We start from the raw sequence: 7690 nt of genomic DNA on the forward strand, positions 1-7690 counted from the left end.
AAAGGACAGGAGAGAGAGGCTTAGGACGAGATTCAGGTAGCACAGGAGAGAGAGGCTTGGGATGAGATTCAGGCATCAGAGGAGAGAGAGGCTTGGGACGAGAGTCAGGCAGGACTACAGAGAGGGGCTTTGGACTAGAGTCAGGCAGGACTGGAGAGAGTGGCTTGGGACGAAGGTCAGATAGGAGAGGATAGAGAGGCTTGGGACGAGAGTCGGGAAGGAGAGGAGACAGAGCCTTAGGACTAGATTCAGGCAGTATAGGAGAGAGAGGTTTGGGACGAGAGTAGGGCAGGAGAGGAGAAAGGGGCTTGGGACGAGAGTCAGGCAGATCAAGAGAGAGACGCTTTGGACTAGAGTCAGGGAGGACAGGAGAGAGAGGCTTAGGACGAGAGTCAGGCAGGACAGGAGAGAGAAGCTTATAACGAGAGTTGGGCAGAAGAGTAGCATGAGGCTTGGGACGAGAGTCAGGCATGAGGGGAGAGAGATGCTTGAGGAGAGAGTCAGTCAGGAAAGGAGAGAGATGTTTGGGACGAGAGTTAGGCAGGACAGGAGAGAGGGGCTTGGGACGAGAGTCAGGCATGACTGGAGAGAGGGTCTTAGGACTAGAGGCTTGGGGCGAGATTCAGGCAGGACAGGAAAGAGAGGCTTGGGACAAGAGTCAGGCAGGAGAGGAGAGATAGGCTTGGGACGAGGGTCGGGCAGGAAAGGAGAGAGAGGCTTGTGAAGAGAGTCGGACAGGACAGGAGGGAGAGGCTTCGGACTAAAGTCACGCAGGACAGGAGAGAGAGAGGCTTGGGATGATATTCAGGTACGAGAGGAGAGAGAAGCTTGGGACGAGAGACAGGCAGGACAGGAGAGAGAGACTTAGGACGAGAGTCAGGCAGGACAGGGGAGTGTGGTTTGGGACGAGAGTCAGGCAGGACAGGGGAGTGTGGTTTGGGACGACAGTCAGGCCGGACAAGAGAGAGAGCCTTGGGACGAGAGTCTGGCCAGAGAGGAGAGACAGTCTTGTGACGAGAATCAGGCAGGCAGGGCAAGATACAGAGTCTTGGATCGAGAGTCAGGCAGGACAGGAGAGTGAAGCTAGGGACGAGAGTCAGGCAAGACAAGAGACAGAGTCTTGGGACGAGAGTGAGGCAGGAGAGGAGAGAGAGGCTTGGGACGAGAGTCAGGCAGGACAGGAAAGGGAGCCTTGGGACAAGATTAAGGCTGGACAGGAGAGAGGGGCTTGGGACGAGAGTCAGGGAACACAGGAGAAAGACGCTTGGGCTTGGACGAGATTTAGCCAGGATAAGAGAGAGGTGCTTGGGACGAGAGTCAGGCAGGATTGGAGAGAGGGGCTTGGGACGAGAGTCAGGCAGGACAGGAGAGAAAGGCTTGGGACTAGAGTCAGACAGGACAGGAGAGAGAGGTATGGGATTAAAGTCTGGCAGGACAGGAGAGAAAGGCTTGGGATGAGAGTCATTCAGGACAGGAGTGAGAGGCTTGGGACGAGAGCCAGGCAGGACAGGAGAGAGGGGCTTGGGACAAGAGTGAGGCAGGACAGGAGAGAGAGGCTTGGGACGATAGTCAGGCAGGACAGGAGAGAAAGGCTTGGGACGAGAGTCGGGCAGGAGAGGAGAGAGAGGCTTGTGACGAGAGTCAGACAGGCATGACAGTCAGGCATGAGAGGAGAGAAATGCTTGAGGAGAGACTTAGGCAGGAAAGGAGAGAGAGACTTGGGACGAGAGTCAGGCAGGACAGGAGAGAGGGGCTTGGAACGAGGAGAGGACAGAGAGGCATGGGACTAATGTCAGGAAGGACAGGAGAGAGAGGGTTGGGACGAGAGTCGGACAGGACGGGAGAGAAAGGCTTGAGACGAGAGTCACGCAGGAGAGAAGAGAGAGGTTTGAGGAGAGAGTTAGGCAGGACATGAGAGAAAAGCTTGGGACGAGAGTCAGGCAGGACAGGAAAGAGGGGCTTGACATGAGAGGCAGGCAAGAAAGGAGAGACGGAAATGGGACGAGATTCAGGCAGGAGAGGAGAGTGGGGCTTGGGAGGAGAGTCAGGAAAACAGGAGAGTGGGGCTGGGGAGAAGAGTTAGGCTGGACATGAGAGAGAGGCTTAGGACGAGAGTCAGGCAGGAGAGGAGAGAGAGGCAAGGGACGAGAGTCAGGCATAAGAGGAGAGAGAGGCTTGAGACGAGGGCCGGGCAGGAAAGGAGAGAGAGGCTTGTGACGAGAGTCAGACAGGACAGGAGAGAGAGGCTTCGGACTAGAGTTACGCAGGACAGGCGAGAGGCTTGGGGAGAGAGTGGCTTGAGAGACGGAAATGGGACAAGATTCAGGCAGGAGAGGAGAGTGGGGCTTGGGAGGAGAGTCAGGAAAACAGGAGAGTGGGGATGGGGAGAAGAGTTAGGCTGGACATGAGAGAGAGGCTTAGGACGAGAGCAAGGCAGGAGAGGAAAGAGAGGCTTGGGACGAGAGTCAGGCAGGACAGGAGAAAGACGCTTGGGATGTGATTCAGGCAGCAGAGGAGAGAGAGGCTTGTGACGAATTTCAGGCAGGACAGGAGAGAGAGGCTATGGACGAGAGTCAGGCAGGATAAGAGAGAGTGGCTTGGGACGAGTGTCGGGCAGGAAAGGAGAGAGAGGCTTGTGACGGGAGTCAGACAGGACAGGAGAGAGAGGCTTCGGACTAGAGTCACGCAAGGCAAGAGAGAGAGAGAGGCTTAGGATAAGATTCATTTGGGAGAGGAGAGAGAGGCTTGGGACAAGAGTCAGGTAGGACAGGAGAGAGAGCCTTGGGACAGGAGTCAGGCAGGACAGGAGAGAGAGGCTTGGGACGAGAGGCGGGCAGGACAGGAGAGAGAGGCTTGGGATGTGATTCAGGCAGCAGAGGAGAGAGAGAGGCTTGTGACGAGTGTCAGGCAGGACAGGAGATAGAGTCTCGGGACGAGAGTCAGGCAGGAGAAGAGAGAGTGGCTTGGGACGAGTGTCGGGCAGGAAAGGAGAGAGAGGCTTGTGACGGGACTCAGACAGGACAGGAGAGAGAGGCTTCGAGGTAGAGTCACGTAAGACAAGAGAGAGAGAGAGGCTTGAGATAAGATTCATTTAGGAGAGGAGAGAGTGGCTCGGGACAAGAGTCAGGCAGGACAGGAGAGAGAGCCTTGGGACGAGAGTCAGGCAGGACAGGAGCGAGAGGCTTGGGACAGGAGTCAGGCAGGACAGGAGAGACAGGCTTGGGACGAGAGGCGGGCAGGACAGGAGAGAGAGTCTTGGGACGAGAGTCAGGCATAAGAGGAGAAAAATGCTTGAGGAAAGAGTTAGGCAGGAAAGGAGAAAGAGGCTTGGTACGAGACTCAGGCAGGAGAGGAGAGAGAAGCTTGGTACGAGAGTCAGGCAGGAGTAGAGAGAGAGGCGTTGGACGAAAGTCAGGCTGGATAGGAGAAAGAAGCTTGTGGCGAGAGTGAGGCAGGAGAGGAGATAGAGAGGCTTGCAACGAGAGGGAGGCAGGGCAGGAGAGAGAGGCTTGGGACGACAGTCAGGCAGAATGGGAAAGAGAGGATTTGGGCGAAAATCAGGCAGAATGGGAAAGAGAGGCTTTGGACGAAAGTCAGGCAGGACAGGAGATTGGGGCTTATGACGAGAGTCAGGCAGGAGAGGAGAGAGAGACTTCGTACGAGAGTCAGGAAGGACAGGAGAGAGAGGCTTGGGAAGAGAGTCAGGCAGGACAGGAGAAAGACGCTTGGGATGTGAATCAGGCAGCAGAGGAGAGAGGCTTGTGACGAGAGTCAGGCAGGACAGGAGAGAGAGGCTTGGGACGAGAGTCAGGCAGGACAGGAGAAAGACGCTTGGGATGTGAATCAGGCAGCAGAGGAGAGAGGCTTGTGACGAGAGTCAGGCAGGACAGGAGAGAGAGGCTTGGGACGAGTGTCAGGCAGGAGAAGAGAGAGTGGCTTGGGACGAGGGTCGGGCAGAAAAGGAGAGAGAGGCTTGTGACGGGACTCAGACAGGACAGGAGAGAGAGGCTTCGAGGTAGAGTCACGTAAGACAAGAGAGAGAGAGAGGCTTGAGATAAGATTCATTTAGGAGAGGAGAGAGTGGCTCGGGACAAGAGTCAGGCAGGACAGGAGAGAGAGCCTTGGGACGAGAGTCAGGCAGGACAGGAGCGAGAGGCTTGGGACAGGAGTCAGGCAGGACAGGAGAGACAGGCTTGGGACGAGAGGCGGGCAGGACAGGAGAGAGAGTCTTGGGACGAGAGTCAGGCATAAGAGGAGAAAAATGCTTGAGGAAAGAGTTAGGCAGGAAAGGAGAGAGAGGCTTGGTACGAGACTCAGGCAGGAGAGGAGAGAGAAGCTTGGTACGAGAGTCAGGCAGGAGTAGAGAGAGAGGCGTTGGACGAAAGTCAGGCTGGATAGGAGAGAGAAGCTTGTGGCGAGAGTGAGGCAGGAGAGGAGATAGAGAGGCTTGCAACGAGAGGGAGGCAGGGCAGGAGAGAGAGGCTTGGGACGACAGTCAGGCAGAATGGGAAAGAGAGGATTTGGGCGAAAATCAGGCAGAATGGGAAAGAGAGGCTTTGGACGAAAGTCAGGCAGGACAGGAGATTGGGGCTTATGACGAGAGTCAGGCAGGAGAGGAGAGAGAGACTTCGTACGAGAGTCAGGAAGGACAGGAGAGAGAGGCTTGGGAAGAGAGTCAGGCAGGACAGGAGAGAGGGGCTTGACACCAGATGCAGGCAGAAAAGGCGAGACGGAATTGGGACGAGAATCAGGCAGGAGAGGAGAGAGGGGCTCGGGGTGAGAGTCGGGAAGGACAGGAAAGAGATGCTTAGGGCGAGATTCAGGTAGGAAAAGAGAGAGAGACTTGGGACGAAAGTCAGGCAGGAGATGAGAGAGAGGCTTGGGACGAGAGTCAGGCAGGACAGGAGAGAGGGGCTTCGGACTAGAGTCACGCAAGGCAAGAGAGAGAGAGGCTTGGGATGAGATTCATTTAGGAGAGGTGAGAGAGGCTTGGGACAAGAGTCAGGCAGGACAGGAGAGAGAGCCTTGGGACGAGAGTCAGGCAATACAGGAGAGAGAGGCTTGGGACGAGAGTCAGGGAAGACAGGAGAGAGAGGCTTGGGACGGGAGTCAGGCAGGACATGAGGGAGAGGCTTGGGACGGGAGTCGGGCAATACAGGAGAGAGATGCTTTTGACGAGTCAGGCATGAGAGGAGAAAAATGCTTGAGGAAAGAGTTAGGCAGGAAATAGAGAGGCTTGGGACGAGAGTCAGGCAGGAGAGGAGAGAGAGGCTTGGTACAAGAGTCAGGCAGGAGTAGAGAGAGAGGCTTTGGACGAAAGTCAGGCTGGATAGGAGAGAGAAGCTTCTGGCGAGAGTGAGGCAGGAGAGGAGATAGAGAGGCTTGCAACGAGAGTGAGGCAGGGCAGGAGAGGCTTGGGACGACAGTCAGGAAGAATGGGAAAGAGAGGCTTTGGACAAAAGTCAGGCAGGACAGGAGATTGAGGCTTACGACGAGAGTCAGGCAGGAGAGGAGAGAGAGACTTCGTACGAGAGTCAAGGACAGGAGAGAGAGGCTTGGGACGAGAGTCAGACAGGACAGGAGAGAGGGGCTTGACACCAGATGCAGTCAGAAAAAACGAGACGAAATTGGGACGAGAGTCAGGCAGGAGAGGAGAGAGGGACTCATGGTGAGAGTCGGGAAGGACAGGAAAGAGATGCTTAGGACGAGATTCAGGTAGGAAAGGAGAGAGAGACTTAGGACAAGAGTCAGGCAGGAGATGAGAGAGAGGCTTGGGACGAGAGTTTTGCAGGACAGGAAAGAGAGGCTTAGAACGAGCGTCAGGCAGGACAGGAGAGAGAAGCTTGGGACTAGAGTCAGGCAGGACAGGAGAGAGGGGCTTGGGACGAGAGTCAGGCAGGAAAGGAGATAGAATCTTGGGACGAGAGTCAGGCATGAGAGGAGAGAGAAGCTTGGGACGAGAGTCAGGCAGGACAGGAGAGAGGGGCTTGGGACGAGAGTCAGGCAGGACAGGAGAGAGAGGCTTGGGACGTGAGTCAGGCAGGACAGGGATGAGGGGCTTGGAACGAGAGTTAGGCAGGATAGGAGAGAGACGCTCGGGACGAGAGTGAGGCAGGACAGGAGAGAGAGGCTTTGGACCACAGTCAGGCAGGACAGGAGAGAGAGAGACTTGGGACGAGAGTCGGGCAGGAGAGTAGAGTGAGGCTTGGGACGAGAGTCAGGCATGAGAGAAGAGATGCTTGAGGAGAGAGTCAGGCAGGAAAGGAGAGAGAGGCTTAGGACAAGAGTCAGGCAGGACAGGAGAGAGGGGCTTGGGATGAGAGTTAGGCAGAATAGGATATAGAAGGTTGGGACGAAAGTCAGGCATGAGAGGAGAGACAAGCTTAAGGAGAGAGTCAAGCAGGAAAGGAGAGAGAGGCTTAGGACAAGAGTCAGGCAGGACAGGAGAGAGGGGCTTTGGATGAGAGTTAGGCAGAATAGGATATAGAAGGTTGGGACGAAAGTCAGGCATGAGAGGAGAGACAAGCTTAAGGAGAGAGTCAAGCAGGAAAGGAGAGAGAGGCTTGGGACGAGAATCATGCAGGACTTGAGAGAGAGGCTTGTGCTGAGATTCAGGCAGCAGAGGACAGAGAGGCTTGAGACGAGAGTCAGGCAGGACAGGAGAGAGAGGCTTGGGATGAGAGTCAGGCAGGACAGAAGAGAGGCTTGGGACGAGAGTCAGGCAGGACAGAAGAGAGAGGCTTGGGACGAGAGTCAGGCAGGACAGGAGAAAGAGGCTTGGGATGTGATTCAGGCAGCAGAGGAGAGAGAGGCTTGTAAAGAGAGTCAGGCAGGACAGGAGAGAGAGGCTTGGGACGAGAGTCAGGCAGGAGAGGAGAGAGTTGCTTGGGACGAGGGTCGGGCAGGAAAGGACGAGAGTCAGGCAGGACAGGAGAAAGAGGCTTGGGATGTGATTCAGGCTGCAGAGGAGAGAGAGGCTTGTAAAGAGAGTCAGGCAGGACAGGAGAGAGAGGCTTGTGACGGGAATCAGACAGGACAGGAGAGAGAGGCTTCAGACGAGAGTGAGGCAGTACAGAAGAGTGAGGATTGGGACTACAGTCAGGCAGAATGGGAGAGAGAGGCTTTGGACGAAAGTCAGGCAGGACATGAGGTTGGGGCTTGCGACGAAAGTCAAGCAGAAGAGGGGAGAGAGAGTTGGTACGAGAGTCAGGCAGGAGAGGAGAGAGATGCTTGGTAGGAGAGTCAGGTAGGAGTAGAGAGAGAGGCTTTGGACTAAAGTCAGGCTGGATCGGAGAGAGAAGCTTGTGGTGAGAGTGAGGCAGGCTAGGAGAGAGAGGCTTGGGACGACAGTTAAGCAAAATGGGAAAGAGAGGCTTTGGACGAAAGTCAGGCAGGACAGGAGATTGGGGCTTATGACAAGAGTCAGGCAGGACAGGAGAGAGAGACTTCGTACGAAAGTCAGGCAGGACAGGAGAGAGAGGCTTGGGACGAGAGTCAGACAGGACAGGAGAGAGAGGCTTAGGACGAGAGTGAGACAGGACAGGAGAGAGAGGCTTGGGACGAGAGTCAGGCAGGAGAGGAGAGAGAGGCTTGGGACGAGAGTCAGGCAGGACGGGAGAGAGAGGCTTGGGACGAGAGTCAGGTAGGTCCGGAGAGAGCTTCTTGTGATTAGAGTCAGTCAGGACAGGAG

This window comes from Panulirus ornatus, chromosome 16, assembly GCF_036320965.1.
Source record: "Panulirus ornatus isolate Po-2019 chromosome 16, ASM3632096v1, whole genome shotgun sequence".
NCBI lineage: Eukaryota > Metazoa > Arthropoda > Malacostraca > Decapoda > Palinuridae > Panulirus > Panulirus ornatus.